Consider the following 22,507-nt stretch of genomic DNA (forward strand, 5'->3'; position numbering starts at 1 on the left):
TTCAATTGATGCAACTCAGTAATTTTTATTGCAACTGGAAGACAATACATCACAGAAACTTTATGGTAGGTCTGGGGAAAAGTGTTATTTACAATAAATGATGAAATAGTTTGTCTTTGGCAATATGATTACATACTAAGAGTGCAAAATGCAGCTATGGATGCCTTCCAAGCAACATCATCAAGTCCTTAGAGTTCGGCTGATCGCGCCTGCCTCCACATTGTTTCTTTAGGTTCACACGAACATAACAGAACATCATATTCTTTCTCCTTTATGGTTCTCCCTTTCTATTCATGATATTGGCAGTTTCATACAGAAAATACAGAAAAAAAAATTGGCTTTTGAAAAATTATTACTCTCTTAAATTAATTTGGCCATGTAGGTCTATTGGCCAGCCAAGGTCAGACGACCCTAAGCATCAATAGTAAACCTCTTGGTCTTCTGATTGCTTTATCACTTTTTTTTTCTGTAAAACAAAACAAAACTCACAAATGTTACAGAATCAGAGTATTAAAAAATGTACAAGTGTATATGCTTCCCAGACACAGAAGGATACATTTTTCCTCCACATTTTCACCTTGGCAGTATTAAGTAGTGAATGACACAGCATGAAACTGGTTACTGAATCAGCTATGAGCTCAGGTGGCCTCAATATACATACTCAAGAAATGTTGCAGTTTAAATAACTGAGAGTGTGCTAAATCTCATCTAAAAAAAGTAGGAGAGGAGCTGGGGAACTCAGGCCACAGTCATGAAAGGATGAATACAATTTCTAGGTTGAATAGATTCACCATATTAAAGTCTTTGAGAATCCAATATGGAATATATCAATTATTTTGCAAAAGGTAGAGAAAGCAGTTCTCAACTTTTGCAAATGAAATACAGTGGAAAAACACTGTTGTATCTATTCCAAAGAAATAGTCTTGATTTCAATTCTAACAAAACAACAGGAAAGGTACCCGTGAGCATCTCACGGTTAAGTCAGAAATGATCATTTACACAGGTCTGTATTTCAGAAGTACAACAGCAAGATGCCGCACCATAGACACATCGGTTTCGGCTGTTAAAAGATGGATCATTTTAAAAACTGTGTTTTCCTTCCTTAATTTTTGGTCATTGAAGCTAGCACTTGTTTGCTGAACTGTGGAAGAACTGCAAGGTCACACACATTATTCATGATAAAGCAACCGAGCTGACAAGTCTGTGCTTAATTCAAGAATAACCAGTAGGAGAGAGAGAAAACACAAGGAGTTGACCACCATCGCCGGTGCTCTCTCAAAGGAAGAGGGGTTAACAGATGAATTCGCAAAGGTAGGCAGATCTATAGAGAACACTGAATGCCATGTGTAAATCTTCATGAAACTCCAGAAACAGGAACACCACACAATGTATATACTTTGATTTACACATTCCGTTACAAAAGAAAAAAAGACACCATTACAACTTTGTAACTGCAATCACCCCCCTATTTAATACCTGTTGGGTATAATCAGCACTATATTTGGTCTGGGGAGTTTGGAAAACGGAAAAGCGATTTCAGCTTTCTTAAATGATTTAGGAGTGATGCAGAGTATAAAATCTCAAATTAAAAGTGAAGCTGAGTCATTCCTGGGTCTGGAGATGCCTACTCTCAGATTGAAGAAATCAAGAGTATTGCAGACCACTGGGACCTGCCTAGGTGGAACTCAGCACGACTCTGGTGCAGCTGGAAAGAAACATTTGGGAACATTCAGATTCATCGTTTTTGGGTGTAACTTGGAGGATATTTGAAAGCACTTCAACGGAATTGAACACTCAGGAGGTGGAGGACAGATGTTTACAGGCCAATGTTAGATGGAGGGGAAGTAAAAACCTGGGTTAGACTCTCTGGCCAGAACTTGAAATATTTTCCTGGTTATTGGCTTGTCCAGTACTTTCTGTTCAAATGTTCAAGGGTCAAACTTGATGTGTCCTCATGTCTTTTCCTGACTTTGGACTCATGTGGATGCAGGAGCCTTGTCCTTATTTCTTCTCTTCTGTCCCAGTGGTTGAAATCAGGCTTTGTAATTTTTAAAATTGGTTATATTAAAGAGATGGGCCAGCAACTTTTGGTCAAGTAAGTACTCTATTTGACTTTCAAACAACTTCTTTGAAACAGATTATCTCAGATCTCTCTTTTAATATAGTAAGTATTTTATGAACTAGGATTAATTCGATCAGGGTCAGTTAAAGTTTCATCACTTCTTTGAGGTTGCTTAATATTTGACTTTGTGTGATCCTACAAGATTATTTTTGCTTGAAAAAGGCTTATCTGAGTACTTGAAGCACAGAAGAAAATGAATAGTTTCTTAACATGGGCATACATATAAATTATATATCATAATTACAAAGAAACTTACATACCCAGGTGAGGGTGAACTTTGGTGGAGTAATTGCATATCTGCAATGCTAAAAGCAATATTTAATAAATATTTAATGAGTAGCTTATTTCTTAATTTCTTTTTCTTAAAGTGTCTTTTTGGAGACAGAGTCTTGCTCTGTTGCCCATGCTGGAGTGCAGTGGTGCAATCTTGGATCACTGCAACCTCCACTTCCCAGGTTCAAACAATTCTCCTGCCTCAGCCTCCCAAGTAGCTGAATTACAGGTGTGTGCCACCATGCCCAGCTTTTTTTTTTTTTTAATTTTAGTAGAGACAGGGTTTCACCACATTGGCCAGGTGGGTCTTGAACTCCTGAACTCAAGTGATCTGCCCGCCTTGGCCTCCCAAAGTGCTGGGATGAGGCATGAGACACCGTGCCAGGCTTTATTTCTTAAATTCATAAGGATGATGATTAACATTTTAGGCAGAACAAGTCTTAATTTTGAGAATATCACAGTTAGAAGCTCTTATTCCTAGGCACTAACATCTAAGCTTAATCAAAACCACTTGTATGTTTTTTTCCAAATGCTCCCTAAGGGGTAGATAAAGCCCCAGTGTGAGAGTGCAGGATTCTGCCTACAGGGTTATGATTGAGCTGGAATGCCAATTTAAATATTCCCACTACAAAGCCCATTTTCTTTTTATTATATGGTAATATGATTCTTCTTCCTAGAAGTCTGATAACCAGGTGACAGATGGAACCAAGCTGTCTGAAAATGACAAACAAATGAATAGATGAATGAATAAACACAGATAGACAGCCATGAAGTTCAGGTATCAATTTAAAGCTACAAAATTGAAAGGTAGAGCGGGTATTTGTCTATATTCTTTTTATAATATGCCATTTTCAATCTATTTTGAATGGCTGAAATTCTTTTGAAACAGTTGTATTTATTGCAGAGGTTATAATTTAGAATTAAGAAAAACTATAGATTTTATTTATTTGGTATTTATGTATTACTCTTTTGTGAAGGCATTTGTATAGAAATTGTCTGTAATACTACATAGAGAAAATAATAGCATAACACTAAACGTTGTTGTGTTAGGCTGTTCTCACACTGCTGTAAATAAATGCTTGAGACTGGCAATTTACGAAGAAAAGAGGCTTAAATGGCTCATGGTTTCACAGCCTGTACAGGAAGCATGATGCTGGCATCTGCTCAGCTTCTGGGGAGGCCTCAGGAAACTTTCAGTCATGGTGGAAGGCAAAGGCGAAGCAGGCAACCTCTTCTATGGCTGGAGCGGGAGGAAGAGAGAGAGGGAGACAGGTTCCAGACGCTTTTAAACAGCCAGATCTCATAAGGAGTGTGTCACGAGAACAGCACCAAAAAGATGGTGCTAAACTATTCGTGAGAACTCCACCCTTATGATCCAGTCACCTCCTAACAGGCTCCACCTCCAACAATGGGGATTACTATTTGACCTGAGGTTTGAGCAGGGACACAGATCCAAACCATATCAGCTGTCATGATTTTGCAATATTTGCCAACATTCTGAATTGCTTAATATGAAACCCTTAAAAATTAGATTGTTTATTATTTGTCATAATCCCATTGAGTCTGGGATAAACGCAGGATAGTTTCAAAGTACATTATTTATGAATATATATGTACAGTAAAGCGTTACTATAAACTATATGTGTATATACATATCTCCATTTGATAATAGCCATTTTTTGCTATTTAAATATATTGAATTCACAGCTTTGAAAATAGGTCTGTTTACATTTAGAACTAATGTAATAGAATTATAGTATTCAATAATATTAAGTAATGGCGAAATAGGGTAGCCTTTGATTAAATGGCAAATCAGGTAAATAAATATGCATTAGAAAAATGAGAAATGGAGGTAGGGAGGAAGAGAAGAACGGAGAGAGAGAGACTGACTCCTATAATGAGTTAGAATAGAGGGACTTGTTAATGACAATGCTAATGATGGTGTTGATGAAATGTTTAATAACAAGTAATTATTAGTGACAATTATTTTATAGTGCATGTTATTTAGCAAAATTATAAGAGAATTTGTTCTATTCCTGAAATTAAAAAAATTAAAATTTAGTGTATATTATAACTTGACATAAGATTCATTTAGTTTGCTTTTGTATTGAGCTTTAAAGAAATTTCCCTAAAATATAAAAACTCTAAATGTTTATTTATTAAGAAAATTATCAGTTCCAAAGGTAGTTTTTCAATGTTTCATTTTAAAAAAGTTAAAAGTACTTTCATTTCTCCTAAAATTTAACAACATTGATGGGAAATGAAGCAATAGAGAGAACTGGACCTCCAACATTTAGCAGAATGTAAATCATTTGAAGATCATTCAGTGGAATTTTTCTGTCAAGCCATACTTTCTTTCTTTGTTTTTAAAGACAGGATCTCACTCTGTTACCCAGACTAGAGTTTAGCGGTACAATCACAGCTCACTGCAGCCTTGAGCTCAAATAAGTCTCCCTCCTGAGCCTCCCAAGTAGCTGGGACTACAGGTGCACACCACCACACTCAGCAATTTTTTTTTTTCTTTTAGAGCCTGGATCTCGCTTTGTTGCCCCTGCCTGGTTTTGAACTCCTGACCTTAAGCAATCATCCCACCTTAGCCTCCCAAAGTGCTAGGATCATAGATGTGAGCCACTATGTCCAACCATACTTTCTCTTGAGAAGTGATTCATTATCAGTGATTTTAAAAAAGAGATAGTAATTAGGTATGACCAAAATTTTACTAAAGATTTAGAGTATTCTTTCTCTCTCTCCCCAACTCCTCATCTTTCTTTCGCTCTCATTCCTTTGTTTTCCTTTCTTTTTTTCTTTTTCTTTTTCCCTTTCTTTGAAAAAATATTCATCATGTGTGTTATACGTAGCAGTTATTGAATGAATGAAAACATGTAAAGGAGAAATAAATGTAGGTCAGAACTATTAAGTATTTTGTGGAAAATTATCTTGGGACTCATCAAAGATAATTTAGAAATGGTCATAAAAATCATTTTAAATTCTACTATTTTCTAGTCATTTTATTCTGTAAGTTGTTGAAAAACCAAAATCTTACAATTGGATTTCATGTGAAATTATCTTATGCTGTTGTCTCTCTTTCAAATGCAAAGTTTATGTGTCCTGTGCATGTTAATGCCAATTTTTCACCATCCCACCACGTTAAGAAATTTTCTGTCCCAAATATCTTTGTCATATGTACATATTTTAGACAGCTCTTCTGGCCAAGAACATGGATCATTTGCAGCATAGAGGCAAGTTGATATATATAGCATCATGACAGTGGAGCAAATTCCACAAAAACTGCTAATAGACAGAGAAATTTCATGGAGAAAAGCTAGCAGACAGAGCTGGAATAAAACAATGGGTAAGTCTGTAAGTGAAAGTTAACTGTTGGCATTTTATTTTCAAGACAGTTGTTCCAATACAGCCTTGTCAGTAATAAAATAATGTTTCATTTTGCTGTTCAAATTCTGATTCATCATGAACTGATTCTTTTTTTGCTTTAATCTCAGTAATGAATTTGAACAATATTAATTCAGCATCCTTCAGAGAATACTGTGTTTATGTACATTTTGTATTTCTGTCTTACTTTTGACAAGAGAAGTCGATTAAGTACTTAATTGTAGAGATCTTCCTTTTTTTGGTGAAATGGCACCAGTATCTGCTCAGCTGCCGAAACCTGAAAACAAAGGTCATACTGAATTATTCACTCTCTTTTATTAACACTTCCATTCATCCAATCATCTCTAGGCCAGGTTACCTACCTCTGAATTCCTCCATTCCTCATCTTTCCCTTACCCTGTCACTGTCACTATACCAGGGCAGGTTATCTTTATATCTATATCGATATCAATATCAATATCTTCTATATCTATATTGAGAGAAAGTGCAACGACCCCTTTGTTGACTTGCTAGCAATCAAGTCTTTGATTTGCCAACAAAGTATTCCTTTCAATGCGCAGATTTAATTCATATATCATTTTCCTATTCACATTTCTTCCACTGCTTGCTGTCACTGGATAAAATGTAAAGTTTCCTTGCATTGCAAAGGGGCCTCATGATCTGGCCCTTTTCACTTCAGCATCTGCTTCTTCCTATTCTCTGTCCCATCACCAGCTGAGCAGAACATCTCATGTTTCAGCCTTCCTCCAAGAAGCTCTCTTACCCACCTCCCCATCCAGGAAACATAAGCTTATCTTTCAAGTCAGGTTATTGTACTCAAGACTCCTCCACACACTTAAAGGCTACACTTTCTGTGACCCTAATGTACCCTGGACTTATTCATCTTATATTATTACTTTTTTGTCTCTACATCAGACATGAATTCATTGAAGCAAAAACATCTATCATTTCTGTCTTGAGTCCCCAGTTCTCTGCATTGTGAGGATTAAATAGTATATGTTCAATAAATATTTGTTGAATAAATGAATGAATCAACTCCTCTGTGATACATATATCTGCATGGATGACTGCAGACAACCTAAGATCTTCATGTTAAAAATTAGCTCATCGTTTCTTTTCTTGATTTTCTTGTCTTAGAGTTACGCATCCATTCTCTAAAGTGAAAAGACTGTGAGTAACCTGGTTTCTGTCTCTCTCTCCCTCCCTCCTACCTTTAATAAAAAAGAGATCAGAGTCATATGAACTTAAAATTTACCAAATTTCCCTCAAGTTAACTATATGGCTAATATTTAACTTGTATCTTTGTTCCAGGCTCTTTTCATTCCAATTCATTCTCCAAACTACTGCCAGATTTATCTTTTCTGAGATCCCATCTGCATCTCCTCTATTTGAAAATTTTCACTAATTCTCGTTGCCTGTAAGTATGGTAGCCTGAATTGTAAGACTCTGCCATATCACCGCAGCATGTCTTTTGTTTACCATTTGATGATAAAACCAATTCTATGTATACCCTATACAATAGTTACACCAAATATTTTGTCTTTCCCAAAATATGCTATATTCACAGGTATCTTAAGATATTTAAACATGCTCATCACTGCTTGGGTCAGTGAACTCCTATATTTAAGACTCAAAGTTGGATGAAAGTTGGATGAAAAGAAATGCATCAGACCTTACAATATCTTACTCTCTACCCTAATATTCCATTTATTTATTTATTTATTTATTCACTGATTTCTCAAACTTTATTTTTACACTAATTTTATGTTAGGCCTTATTTTAGGTACCAGAGTGTTAAAATATTAAAAATAAAAGTTAAATCCTGTTATTAATAATATTCACACACTTGAGGTAAAATAAATAGCATAATATAATTTTTTTGAAAAATGTACTAACAATTTGTTTGATTTTTCTTACAAAACTCTCTAATGATATGCTTTAGAGACTATAACATTACAGTTTTATAAATTTCCAGAAATATCCTCTTTTGACTCCCTGCCTTCCTTTACTTCTCATCATCAGTCTCTGAGACGTATCTTATTTTCTCTTCAGTTTCTCGATCATAATTCTCAATCTCCATTAAGATGGAAGTCTTTGAAATGTCCATAAATCTTGTATATTACTGTAGTGTTGGAGAGACTACTGGAAATGTACTGTTCTCTGAGGTGTTTTTAGTTGTCAATCATGCTCCTTGAATCCTACTTTTCAGGGACTGCATTTTAATCATGGTTCCCATGCACTGTTAACTATTTAGTTGACTATCTCTCCTGTCATTTGTGAATTTCTTGAGGGAAGGAGCTTATCTTTTTCATTTTTAGAATTCCAGCTCTGCACAAGGTTGGGTACATAATACTCAAACATTTTTTGAAAAAATAAGTGAATGAATGAATGAATGACTATTGCAATTTCACTCTTAGGAGATAGACCCCAAATATTTGTTGACAGGCAGTAGCATTGGTTGCTGACAGAGAATGTTCTTTTCTCTATTTGCTTTTTTCTCTATTTGCTTTTTTCTCTATTTGCTTCACAAATAGTTCAGAGACACTCCAAAAGTCCTTTTGGGGATGTAAATGCTACATTTTTATTCTTTGATATTAATGGCATAGATACTCTCTTCAGCAAACACCTCCTAAGGAATTCTTTAGATTAATTGACACTCCCCATCACCTGTCCAGAATGTGCTAGCTCCATTACATGCATTGTCTCATTTAATCCTCATTCACCCCATCTTTTAAAAAAATTGATGTGTAGTAGATGTACTTCGTTTTAGGATACATGTGATAATTTAATACATTCAACTTCTGGGCACCCCTTTAATAGGCCTGCAAACCTCTGCTTTTCTCACTTGACTTGTATGCTTGCTGACAGTCAGGTTCTGTTTGTTCCAAAACCTGTTAGTGCCAGGTGTAGTTAATATGGAAATTATGTCATTTAATTAAGATTATATAAACTTGCTAATGTTAAATATCAAAGGCAAGAAGGTTATTTTTTCTGGGAAAACTAAGTAGATTCTTTCAAAAGATGTAACGAAAAAGAATTGCTAGAAAACTGCTTTCAAATTAGCTTTGGGGAGGTCTCTATAAAAGACTGAGAGGAATATGTAATCATATAACTTCAGATATAGTCTTGGATTCTAGCTCCATTTATTTATTTATTTATTTAAAGATGGAGTCTCGCTCTGTTACCCAAGCTGGGGTGCAATGGCACGATCTTAGCTCACTGCAACTTCCACCTCCTGGGTTCAAGTGATTCTCCTCTCTCAGCCTCCCGAGTAGCTGGATTACAGGTGCATGCTGCCACACCTGGCTAATTTTTTGTATTTTAATAGAGTTGGGGTTTTACCATATTGCCCAGGCTGGTCTTTTACTCCATTTATTTTTTTAAAACAACCTTAAGCAAATGCATCATAAGTATAAAGATGAAGCAGAACCCAAGGATTCATATCCAGGCAAAGGCCTAGCTTTTTCTAAGTTAAAAGATCAGCAAATAAATGTACATTTAAATGTTCTAAGCTGAAATAAAATGTTGAAGGTAAATATATATCGTTTTAATGATTACCCACATTAACTTACTTTTTGATCATTTGATCATGGTTTTGGTTGCTTGGGTAAGATTGCTTCTTATGGATTTACAATCTTCTTTCTAAAATGCTGTATTTATTTTTATTTTTGATAGTAGTCACAATCACATCTAGTAAGAAATTAGTGTGTGGCAGGCTCTGTGCTAGGTCCATTAAATGCATTGTCTCATTTAATCCTCATTATCCCCATCTTTTTTATTGATACATACTAGATGTTCATAGTTTGGGAGTACATGTGATAACTTAATAACTTTGGATAATTTGTAAAGATCAAATCAGTGTACTTGGGCTATCTGTCACCTTAAACAGTTGTCTTTTGTTTATGCTAGAACAATTTGAATGCTTCTTTTCTAGCTATTTTGAAATATATGATAGAGTGTTGTAAACTATAGTCACCCTAGTTGTCTGTCTAATACTAGCTCTTATTTCTTCTATCAAACCATATATTTGTACCCATTAATCAACTTCTCATCCCACCTCCCTAGTACCCTTCCCAGGCTCTGGTAATCACTGATCTACTCTCTATCTTCATGAGATTCACTTTTTTTTAGCTCCCACATGTGAGTGAGAATGTGATATTTGACTTTCTATGCTTGACTTGACAGTGTGGTGATTCTTCAAGGATCTAGAACTAGAAATACCATTTGACCCAGCCATCCCATTATTGGGTATATACCCAAAGGATTATAAATCATTCTACTATAAAGACACATGCACACGTATGTTTGTTGCTGCACTATTCACAATAGCAAAGACTTGGAACCAACTCAAATGTCCATCAATGATAGACTGGATTAAGAAAATATGGCACATATACATCATGGAATACTATGCAGCCATAAAAAAGGATGAGTTCATGTCCTTTGTAGGGACATGGATGAACCTGGAAACCATCATTCTGAGCAAACTATCGCAAGGACAGAAAACCAAACACCGCATGTTCGCACTTATAGGTGGGAATTGAACAATGAGAACACTTGGACACAGGGTGGGGAACTTCACACACCAGGGCCTGTCATGGGGTGGTGGGAGGGGGGAGGGATAGCATTAGGAGAAATACCTAATGTAATTGACGAGTTAATGGGTACAGCACACCAACATGGCACATGTATACATATGTAACAAAGCTGCACGTTGTGCACATGTACCCTAAAACTGAAAGTATAAAAAAAAAACAAAAACAAAACAATTACTCCAGTTCCCTCCTAACACAAAAACAAAAACAAAAACAAAAACAAAAACCATGCACCTTGATCCAGTTAATTTTAGTCACTTTCTACTGAAACATTTGAGTAGATTTTGGTTTCCCAAAAATTATTTTACAGTATCCAAGGGGAAGTATCTCTTCTTCATTATAGCACAGGGCCCTAAGTTGTTGTTTTTTTCAGCATGTGACTATCTTTAGAAAGCCCTCAATTCTCATGGAAACCATTCATAATACAAGGATACTCATGGGCCCAGACAAATTAGTATAGAAAAGTGCCTTACCCTTCACTACAGAACAAGTTAGGAAGGTCAACTGTGGGCAGATGTGCAGGGTCTTGAATTAATGCTTCAAAAGCATAACTAAAATTTTACTTTTCTTTCCTGTCTCATCCAAACCAGTGATATAACGCTTCTGAGACTCATGATAGACAAAACAGTTCTCGTGTACCAGATTGCTTTGTATGGGACCATATGTCTAAATCCTTGACCAAAAGTCTGAGATTTAAGAAAAACATAATCCCCAGACACAGTTATTAGGGATTCCAAATCCTGTTAGGCTGTGAGTTTAACTGCTTATGCAAAGTGGATTTGGTCCCTCATACACTGTAGCATTGACATTGGAGAAAAAGAGGCACAACCAGAGAGGTGGAACAATAATGTGTTAATTTAATGTTCCACCAAGTTGTTGAGGGGTCAGTGATCTGAATAAACAATGAAGCAAGTTTATAAAATTAACTATGATACTCCAAAGAACAGATATTTTAAGTGTTTTGTTCACTTTATTTTTCACAAATGTTATTAAATTTTTATTTTAGTGCATGCATATGTTATGTACCAGAGCTCATAGTTGAACAAAGGAGGGAATAAATTAGCAATTTGGGGAATGTTGAAAATTAGAATGTTGGGTCTTGGCTGGGCACGGTGGCTCTCTTATGAACTTGAATACAGGTTCATAAAAGTAAAAGGGAAAACTGTGCCTGGGAGAGGCACCAGAGAAGAGAGGAGTCTGAGAGTCCGGAGATGAAGTTCTCTGAGAACTTCCACTGCAATTAGGTAAGAATCCACTCTCATGACCATGGTTTCTCAAACTGCTCAAAGTGCTGGTGCAATCCCAGCACTTTGGGAGGCAGAGGCGGGCAGATTACTTGAGGTCAAAAGTTCGAGACCAGCCTGGCCAACATGGTGAAACCCTGTCTCTACTAAAAATACATAAATTAACTGGGTGTGGTGATGCGCACCTGTAATCCCAGCTACTGGGGAAGCTGAGGCAGGAGAATCACTTGAACCTGGAGGCGGAGGTTGCAGTGAGCCGAGATTGTGCCGCTGCACTCCAGCCTGGGGTGACAGAGCGAGACTCTGTCTTTAAAAAAAAAAAGTTGGGTCTACAGAATGTCATTAAACTCAGTTTGCAAAGTAGAGCCCAGGATATAAAGAGAAAAATTAAGATAGGAGAGCACAACTTGAATACAGGTTCATAAAATTGCAAGGGAAAACTGCTGGGAGAGGCAACAGAGAAGAGAGGAGTCTGAGAGGCCGGAGATGAAGTTCTCTGAGAACTCCCACTGTAATTAGGTAAGAATCCACTCTCATGACCATGGTTTCTCAAACTGCTAGGTGCTGCCTCCTCTCTGGAATCTTGTACTTTCTAGTTCACCATTCCCAGCTATATCAGCAGCTATTTTTTTCTTATTTGACAACTCCCTCAGCTTTTCATCCTTGCTGTCCCATTTTTTTCCTTGGGGGTGGGGAATGCTCTCCCTGAATCCTCACATGAATGTCTCCTTCTTGCCACTTTTATCTTCCTTCAAATATTACTTGTGCCAACCCATGTTCCATGACCACCTGCCTAAGGTGGGCACCCACACTCCCATCCCTCTTGCCATCTTCTCTCATCTACCTGTTCTATTACCTTACAGCACCTACTGGTTTCGAAATTATTCTTACTCATTAGTTTACTTGTTTGTTTGTTTTTATTTGTATCTGTCCAGTTTGGTCAGAATATGACCTCTTTGAGGTTAGACATTTGTTTGTTATGGTATTCTCCGTGTTCATAGTAGTGAAGGTAGGCTGAGCATGGTGGCTTACGCCTGTAATCTCAGCACTTTGGGAGGCCAAAGTGGGTGGATCACTGGAGGCCAGGAGTTTGAGACCAGCTTGGGCAAGATCGCAAGACCTCATCTCTACCCAAAATAAAAATTAGCTGAGTGTGGTGGCACAAATCTGTAGTCCTAGTTATTCAGGAGGCTGAGGTGGGAGCATTTTTTGAGCCCAGGAGTCCTAGCCTGCAGTGAGCTGTGATCATGCCACTCCCATCTGGATGATAGGGCAAGATCCTATTTAAAAAAAAAATGAAAGAAAGAAAAAAAAGAACACACACACACATATACATACACACACACACACACGTACACACACACACACTCACATATAGGATAGTGAAGGTGCTTAATAAATAATCGTTAAATAAATAAATGTGTATTGACATAAAAAACACTAACAAGAGATATATGCTATGTTTCCAGTGGTTAAAACAGAAACAGTCTATATACGGTTTTAAAAAAGCCTCTATTTGCACAGGAAAAAGTCTCCTGAAATAAATGTATTAAAATATTAATATGTTTTTTTCATCTTGTGGGGGGAAAATTTTACTACAGTCTCTATATTAATATAATAAGTAACAATTAGCAATTTTATATGCTTATGATTACTTACATGATAAAGTGAAAATATAAGAGAAAAAGAAATGTTCGAAAAAGTTGACATCAGTAGAAATTGTGCAAGCAGCACTTTCAAGATGGAGTAGAATGGTTAGCCAACAGCTCTCCTTTGTGTTTCGGCATTTAAAAATAAAGCAAGAAGTTTTATTTTTTTCCTGATTTGATTAAGTGGAGAGAAAAAAAGAAGGGCAGCTAGCATATGGAGCCACAGAACTTCTGGCCAATAAGGAGTGTAGAACAACAACAACCAAAAATATAAACTCTTTACTTGTCTAATTGTTTAATTAAGGAGAGTAGTTTGCAGGTAGATGATGGAGAGTAGGTTCTGAAAGTCAGATGGATGAGGATAAAAACCTCCAAAAGAGCATTTGAGTGTAAACTGGCCTTATCTCCAGCAGGACATTCAAAGTAAATCTACCCACTCAGAGCCCTCAGAAGAAGGCTATCTTTGGGACTCTGTTCATATTATCCCACAACCAGATGTGATTCTTATTCTACTTCCATCTCTACCTCACTCTAGTGGCACTTTTTGTATGCATGACTTCTGCTGATATGTTTCTTTGAGGATTGCATGTTTGATATACTTTTGAGTATCCCCTCCAAACCAATACACTGCTTAAGCCCTGATATACACCAAATAATTGTTTGTTGCATAAATAAATTCAAAGTATGCAAATTAGGCCAGAATTGACTGACTGTGCATGATCAGTTGAGTGTTTATTAGTAGTAATACAAATGCTACATCATATATCAACATCCATTTCTCAAAAAGTATATTCTTAGTTTGGAAGTGCTAATAAAAACAGTATTTGTTAAACATTTGCCAGATCTTCTTGAGGAGAAACTAACTGCATTGCTTTTACAGCCCTGATCTCTACAGTTCTTAGAACAATGACCATAGCATTCTGAGTCCTTCAAGATTTTCAGGTCAATGAAGGATTTAGACATAGGCAGTGAGTGTATGGATTTTTTTCTGAGAAATTTCTTTGGATACTTAGATGGAAAGAATTTGTTGCGTCCTTAAGTTAGGTCTCCCAAGCTCAGCAACTAGGAAGTAAATAGAACTTGCAAAGTTAAAATCCCATTACATGGAATTCTGTAGTTAAATAGGCATGGCAGTATGAGAGAAAAAATGTTAAATAAGTGTGACCATGCTTATTTGAGGTTTTGACTATTACTGACACGTGTAATGGTTCTTAATAATAATAGGTCTCTTCTGAAAAAAACTTCAGAAAAAAGGAAAAACAGGAAAAATAAAAATCTTTATTAGAAACAATTCATAGTCATCTAAATCTCACAGACTATTATATACATTGGGATAAGTTAGAATAGAATATAAAAATGCTGTATAGTAATCCATAAGCTAAAACCTTAACAAAATGGAAATGAAGAAATATAAAATAACTCAAGTTTCATAATCTCTACAATGGACTTTCTTAGCATTTTTGGGTTGATGGTCTAATATATCCTTTTCCTGAATGTTATGATCAATGTATTCACGATAAATGTTTTCAGTGAAGATTTTGATCTTTAAGTTATAAAATGTTTGTTAGGAAACCATTAGCGCTACCCATTAGATCTACGAGGTTGGAGGAAGAGGGCTTGACTGGGTGTACACAGCTTTCTTCTCATGGCTCTATTTGGGGAAGAAGAGATGTCCTGCTCCCCATTGGCACCAGACCCTTCTCATTACATCCTGGGCAGTGCACACAGGAGAAAGAGAAGCCCAGAGCTGATACAGGTGCAAAGGTGGTGAAATCATTGATGCTATGCTGTGAGAACTCTACCATCAATCAACTAGCACCAGTGGGAAGCTCATCAGAGGAAAAAACCTTTTCTTGTTCATAAGTCGGGACACATGTCCTCTAACGAAACTGTCAGTGTGTAGCTATTGCCGTTACAGCCATTTTCCTTTTCCTACTATGTAGAAAAAGCCCAGAGGGAAAGAAAGTATCCCAGAGAAGGCAAGACCCTACAGGGCTGTGAATCGCCTCTCCAAGGTCTGGTGGGAGAATGCTGTCAGTCACATTGCTTCCCAGAGATTAAGTCTATGGTCACTTTGATAATGGCTTGCTCAATTTAAAAACTGTTACTTGAGAGAAAAACACAGCTAGAACATAGTACACCCAACCTCAACTGGCTTTTCTACTATCTCAGGATCAAAATGTACCCTGTCTTCACTCTGCTAATCAAGTATTTGTATGAAAATGCACTGTATTCATAAACCCAGTCTACTACTTACCAGATACATTGATGGAGGGTTTGCCTGTCCTTCTCATTTACCGAAGGGCAGAATGTCCCATTTATTTCTCTTGAGCTAAAAGCTCCATTTACCCTTATAAGACAAGAAATTAGCTCAAGCTTCAGCTGGTGATTCCTAGCTAAGTTTTTGAATACAAAATAAAATAATGCCATAATGGAGCTCTTCCTCTAGTTCTCAAGTTTTTGCTTTTTTTTTTTTCAAAGCCTAATTCAAGAGAGCCAAAATGCTGCATTTCTATGAATCAATCTTTGAACAGTTTAATTTCCTGCTTCCTTGGAAAAGTAAGTTTGTAAAATAAGTTATCTGGTAGATCTCAAAGACTAAAATATCATCATTACTTTGCTTTATTAATGACAGGTTCTTGACAATGTGTCCCTGGACTACGATGCTGGGGGTAAGAGTCATCCAAACACCCCCAAAACTGTATGGAAAGTGTTTGGTCTGTGCACATTTGTGCTTCTTTTAGAAAAATTATTAGAATAGGCTGCATTGCCTTCATTATAGTCTCAAGATATCCTCAATACCAAAAAAGGTTAAGAAGAACTGATTTGTCAGACATTGTAGAAGTAATATTAGAATATACTCTTTGAAGGGCCAGGCGCAGTGGCTCACGCCTGTAATCCCAGCACTTTGGGAGGCCGAGGGGGGCGGATCACAAGGTCAGGAGATCGAGACCATCCTGGCTAACACAGTGAAACCCCGTCTCTACTAAAAATGCAAACAAAATTAGCCAGGCATGGTGGTGGGCACCTGTAGTCCCAGCTACTTGGGAGGCTGAGGCAGGAGAATGGTGTGAACCCGGGAAGCGGAACTTGCAGTGAGCCGAGATTGCACCACTGTACTCCAGCCTGGGGGACAGAGTGAGACTCCATCTCAAAAAAACAAAACAAAACAAAACAAGAATATACTCTTTGAGACAACAGAAAATATCTTGGACGGCTACCAATTCAAACTATTCCCTGCTGATGTCACTTTTTAAACCAGGATACAGAAATTAATTCAAAGGAAACTAAAATGGATTGATAATTATTTTTAAAGTGTGATATTTAGCCTTTGTAGTGTTGAATATGGGATATTCTCTTTGGCAAACTCCATGAATGAAAATACCCCAGTAAGACAGGCTACATTTAGTTTTACCTTCAAGGGTGCTTTCCTATGGAAATAGATGTTTTTTAATAGTAGCCAACTTCTGAGCATATAATGGGCAACTCATATGAGTTGTCAGTAGTTTTCTTTAAGTTGAAACTGTTTTCCTGAGAAAAATGAGAGACACATTAAAGAATTAATTTTTTTTGAGACAATATCTTGCTTTGTTGCCCAGGCTGAAGTGCCTTGGCGTGACTACGGCTCACTGCAGCCTTGACCTCCCAAGTTCAAATGATCCTGCCACCTCAGCCTCCCAAGTAGCTGAGACTACAAGCATGTGCCACCACACTCAGCTAATTTTTGTATTTTTTGTAGAGACGGGGGTCTCACTATGTTGCCAGGGCTGGTCTCAAACTCCTGAACTCAAGATATCCTCCCACTTTGGTCTCTCAACGTGCTGGAATTACAGGTGTGAGCCATCACGCTCAGTCAAGGAATTTAATTTTTTTTTTTTTTTTGAGGCAGAGTCTCACTCTGTCTCCCAGGCTGGAGTGCAGTGGCCTGGTCTCGGCTCACTACAACCTCCGCCTCCCGGGTTCAAGCAATTCTGCTGCCTCAGTCTCCTGAGTAGCTGGGACTACAGGCATCCGCCACCACTCCTGGCTAATTTTTGTATTTTTAGTAGAGATGGGGTTTCACCATATTGGCCAGGCTGGTCTCGAACTCTTGACCTTGTGATCCGCCTGCCTCGGCCTCCCAAAGTGCTGAGATTACAGGCGTGAGCCACCACACCTGGCCAAGGAATTTAATTTTAACATAATCCTTAAACTTGTGTCTGTGTTCATTTTGTATTAGATAAACTGTTGGTAACAATTACCTTGGCTATCCTTTTAGCTAAACAATTTAAAGATTAAGATATATAAAAATAATATGATAAAAATTGGAGGATATTTGGTAGGTGGGTTCATCTCATTTTCAAAATGTATTTTAAACATTAAATTGCAAATTTATTTTTCTGATACAAATTTCAAGCAGTTATTCACCAAATTTTGTTAAGCACACACTACACACCAGGCACTTGTCTAGATGATGAGGACACAGCAGTGAGCAAAAAAGACAAAGTTCCTGTTGTTATGGAGTTTATATTCTAGGCGAAGAAATACAATAAATGAATAAGCACATGAAGTTCAACACCAGATAGACAAGATTTGCATGAAGAAAAATAAAATAGGATAAGCACACAAAAGCTATTTAGCAAGTGTAGATGAGAAAGTGGAGGAATTGGAACGTTTGTACACAGTAGGAATGAAAAATGGTGCAGCCTCTATGGAAAGCAATATGGAGGTTCCTTAAAAAATTAGAAATAGAATTACCTACTTCTGGGCATTTATCTAAAAGAATCAAAAGTAGGATCTCAAACAATATTTATATCCCATGTTCATTACAGCATTATTAACAATAGCCAAGATGGACAAACAATCTAAATATCCATCAGTGAATGAATGGATAAAGAAAATGTGGTATATATTGGTATATATAGTGGTATTTATAAATATGGAATATTTTTCAGCCTTAAAAAAGCAGGATATCCTGACATGTGTGACAACATAGATGAACCTGGAGGACATTATGCTAAGTGAAATAACCCAGTGATCGAAGGGCAAATACTACACAAATACCACTTATGTGAGGTACATAAAATAGTCAAACACATAGAACCAGGAAGTAGAATGGTGGTTTCCAGGAGCTGAGGGAAGGGGAAAATGGGAAGCTGCTATTCAACAGGTATAAAGTTTCAGTTATACAAAATGACCAAGTTCCAGAAATCTATTGCAAAACATTGTGCCTATAAGTTAGCATTACTGTACTTTACACCTAAAATTTTGTTGAGGGTAAATCTCATGTTGTGTTCTTACTGCAATTGAAAAGCCACAAACAAACCAAAACAAAAGATAATTCCTCCTTGGTTTTTGCTCTAGAACCAGGAAACTTCAATAAGTTGAAATCATATGAACAAAAGTATGTGGACAGCCGTATTAGTAGCTTTTATAATGTTTTAAAGAGTATTCATTCTTCCTTTTTTCTAAGAAAAATTTTCGTAAACACATGTAAGAACAAGTGTGATTAATAGTTTTGTACTGTCCTTTATATTTCATATTTTATTTACATTAGAAGTCACAAATTATTTCTCACTAAGGCTAAAACCTCTACGAGCTATGCCAGTTGTGACCACTTTTTCTGAGGTTCTCTCAACTGTTGGTAAATCTCCTTCGCTAGGTCAGATACTTCTTCCTCTTCTTGGAGTTATCTCTTGGGTCTCTCTTTTCCCTCCTCATAATCTTGCATCTGTCAGCCATACCAATGGTAGGACTACAGATTTGGCAGAGCTTGCAGTGAGCTGAGATCATGCCACTGCACTCCAGCCTGGGCGACAGAGCGAGACTCCATCTCCAAAAAAAAAAAAAAAAAAAGCTTTACTTCATCTTCCTTAGTTACTATGGCAACAGTTAGAAGAAAAATAACCCCAAAACTCATCAAACATGGTCATCGGAACTCTTTCTTAGCTGCCCATCTTCCCATAGGCATTACATGAATCCTGTGCCCTGGTAGCAGACCTTTATTACTGACTCTCAGCAAGTGATTACTCTGCAAAATAAAATGAAAAAAAAAAAAAAGACAAAGAATGAAATTGATTAGTTACAACATATTTCTAGGCTTCAGCATTTTCCATGGAAAAAATAAAAAAAGTATGATAGTGTTCTAATGCCTTGAAGTCAACAACTTCCAAATTTGGGTGAAATGAGTCATTTTGTGAAATTATTTAATACAAATTACGTAAAATTTGGACATTTATAAAAATCAACTTTTAAATATATGAGCTGGGAGGAGGCTATGGTTTAGAAACGATTGTAAAGTATTTGGCTGTTTGTATGTTATTTTTTCCTACCTTCTCTTAGGTATTTCCATGCTGTTTTGTGGTAATAGTGAGGAACACCAGGTGTTAACTGTCAGTCTATTCCAAGTCATTTTGCCTTTTTGATTTAAATAAAACAATTTAACTCTCACCCTACAAAAAGCAGAAACCCGAGTCTCTTCCAAAAGTCGTGGGGGCTCTGGAAGTGATACTTTTCCTCACTGCCTCCAGCCATGTCTTCCCTTTGCCTGAGGTCTTGTCTATTGCAGGTATTTTCCCCTTAGTGCCGTCCACCATTGACTGACATCCAGATTCTTTCGTCATCCAAATGACCACACGCATGCTGAGAGTCTGTAATGGATTTTAATAAAATTTAGGGCTTAGGTGGGTGATGTATTACACAGCATTATGCAACGAGTGAGTTAAAATTAAATAACAGAACTGGGCTGGGTGTGGTGTATCACGCCTGTAATCCCAGCACTTTTGGAGGCCGAGGTGGGTGAATCACCTGAGGTCAGGAGTTTGAGACCAGCCTGGCCAACATGGTGAAACCCTCTCTCTACTAAAAATGCAAAAATTAGCCAGGCGTGGTGGCGCACGTCTTTGATCCCAGCTACTTGAGAGGCTGAGGCAGGGGATTCACTTGAACTTGGGAGGCGGAGGTTGCAGTGAGCTGAGATCGCACTACAGCACTCCAGCCTGGGCAACAGAGCAAGACTCCATCTCAAAATAAATAAATAAATAAATAAATAAATAAATAAATAAAATAAAATAAAATATAAAATAAAATGAAAAACAGGGCCGGGCATGGTGGCTCATGCCTATAATCCCAGCACTTTGGGAGGCTGATCCGGGCGGATCACTCACACTGCACTCCAGCCTGGGCAACAGAGTGAGACTCTGTCTCAAAAAATAAAATAAAATAAGTAACATAACTTGCCTACTAAAGTCACTTGGCCATTTTCCCTGAACATCTCACCGTGTAGAGCCCTGGCTCCTGGCCATCTTGCTGGGCCCCTCCTTCTTTTCTCTGCAGGTCCTCGAATTCCCTGTGTCTCTCTCTTAAGCTGTTGGAGAACCTCCAAATTCCTTTTAATGTAGTGTATTGTACAAATTTATTTCTCTTTATTTCATTTTTTCCCTTGCAGATTATCATTTTTACATTTCCTTTTCAAATCTAAAACTACTGTTAATAGTTTTGCTTAAATAAAGAGCCACTTATCCTAGAGAGAAATAACGTCGCTTACATAGGAAGTACAATTCCTCTAGTCAGTTTTGGCCCTGAATAACAGTTTAATTTTCTTTCACGGAGAATTTAGGGTAGAAATGTATATTTGTACAAGATACTAATTTTACATGGATTATGCTGCACATTTCAATAATTGTAACTAATTGATTGGTTTTAGTGATAAATTATCTTCTCAGTTTTAAAGGTGAGAAAGATGAGGGGCATGGATATTGTCACTTATTTAAAATCACAAAGCCAGCAAGTGAACAGAAGCAGAATTTGGTCCCAGGCCTTTGAATTTCTATGCCAGGATTCTTTACATTATACCAGTTGACACCAGTATACATTAATATGAAGGCTGCATATAGAAACCCCAACATAATACTTGAAAATTGCCCTCTCACAGTAGTGTCTGAGGTGCTGGCTTAAACTAAGGAAATGGAAAATGTTATAGAAAGGTCAGAGAAGAGCCACTGACTATTAAGCAATGGGAAATTGGACTTTGTGGAGAAGACTAGAAAATGTGATCAGATTAATAGTCTGCCACGCTATGATTATGCCATGACAGTGTCTTCAAGGCAGGTTTTATGAAAGGACATGTTTGTGTTCTGTGACATTGACTTCAAAAGGTTATGGTTGTAGCTGAAAAAATTTCTAACTTCCCTTAGTTGATTTGTGGAATCATGTGTGAATTCAACTAAACTCTTCAAAGACCTACTTTTTGTTCTTTTTTTTTTTTATCTACAATGTTTGGATTTCATAAATATACTCTATAAAGTAATATTTTTGTATATTAAAACACCCTTTAAAAACTTCCTGATGGGATAAATGTATCCTGTCATCGTGGCATACTAAATAATGAAGTACAAACTTAACACATAAGTGTTGGGTCAAAATGTACACACTACAGTCAGGCAAAAAATAGTTACTATCTACCTATAGCTGATCTCATCTTGTTCAGGAGTCTCCATTTATACTGAAGCTGGACTGAGGCTGTCCAGCAGTGGAATTAAACATGCCAATTAAAGAACAATAACCCAGTTCTTTTTCCACTTAAGACAATTTCTTTCAGATTAATTCAGTATTATTTGAGTAAATAGACAATTCAGGGCTTAATTCTCTGCTAGGTAAGTTTCTACCCTCTCTTGCAGGCCTCTCTCTTCCCTCTTCCTTGTTAAGAATGGATCGGGTGCTGGAAGATCCCAGATATCCCCCTGGCGTTCATGGCAATAGTGCTTAACTCCAGTGGAGCTGTCTTATCCTGCTGTCTCTGTATAGAGGCCTTTGACCTCACTGCTGTGTCTTGTGCTCTGTTCTCAGGGCATGGGCAATACATGGTGATCGCTCCAGGGTTTTAAACCAGGCTCGCTCCTCTGTTCTCAGCTGGGACTCCCAGGTGATTTCTTGTCTGATTTTCCTTCACTACATTACCCAGCTAGTGGCTCACTTTACCCTGTTGGGAGACAATTTCCCATGGCTATCTGACATTTCTGCATGTTTTGTGAGCAATGAATGGATAGCTCTTTGTTTTGGACTGTCATTTCGAGGATCTCAACAGTCTTAGGAGGTAGAGATACTGTCTTCTTTGGAGCACAGAGCAGGGATGTTTACTGCCCGTATGAAAGAGCTGGGTTCCTTAACACGCGTGCAGCCGTCATTCAGTCTTCTTTCTGTTTCCCTGTGGGACTGGGGCTTGCAGAAGCAGCATGAGAGGTACTGATAGCCAGA

At 37.3% G+C, this 22,507-nt stretch overlaps 1 long non-coding RNA gene across 1 annotated transcript in view; it reads left to right on the forward strand.

The window, feature by feature from the left end:
- Positions 1-1,121: 1,121 nt before the first annotated feature.
- LOC134808683 (uncharacterized) overlaps positions 1,122-22,507 on the forward strand; it is a 36,162-nt gene continuing 14,776 nt past the window's right edge. Inside the window, exons 1-2 of the long non-coding RNA XR_010152103.1 lie at positions 1,122-1,311; positions 5,592-5,747. This is a non-coding gene — a long non-coding RNA (uncharacterized LOC134808683). The remainder of the gene's footprint in view (positions 1,312-5,591; positions 5,748-22,507) is intronic.

This window comes from Pan troglodytes, chromosome 17, assembly GCF_028858775.2.
Source record: "Pan troglodytes isolate AG18354 chromosome 17, NHGRI_mPanTro3-v2.0_pri, whole genome shotgun sequence".
Taxonomy (NCBI): domain Eukaryota; kingdom Metazoa; phylum Chordata; class Mammalia; order Primates; family Hominidae; genus Pan; species Pan troglodytes.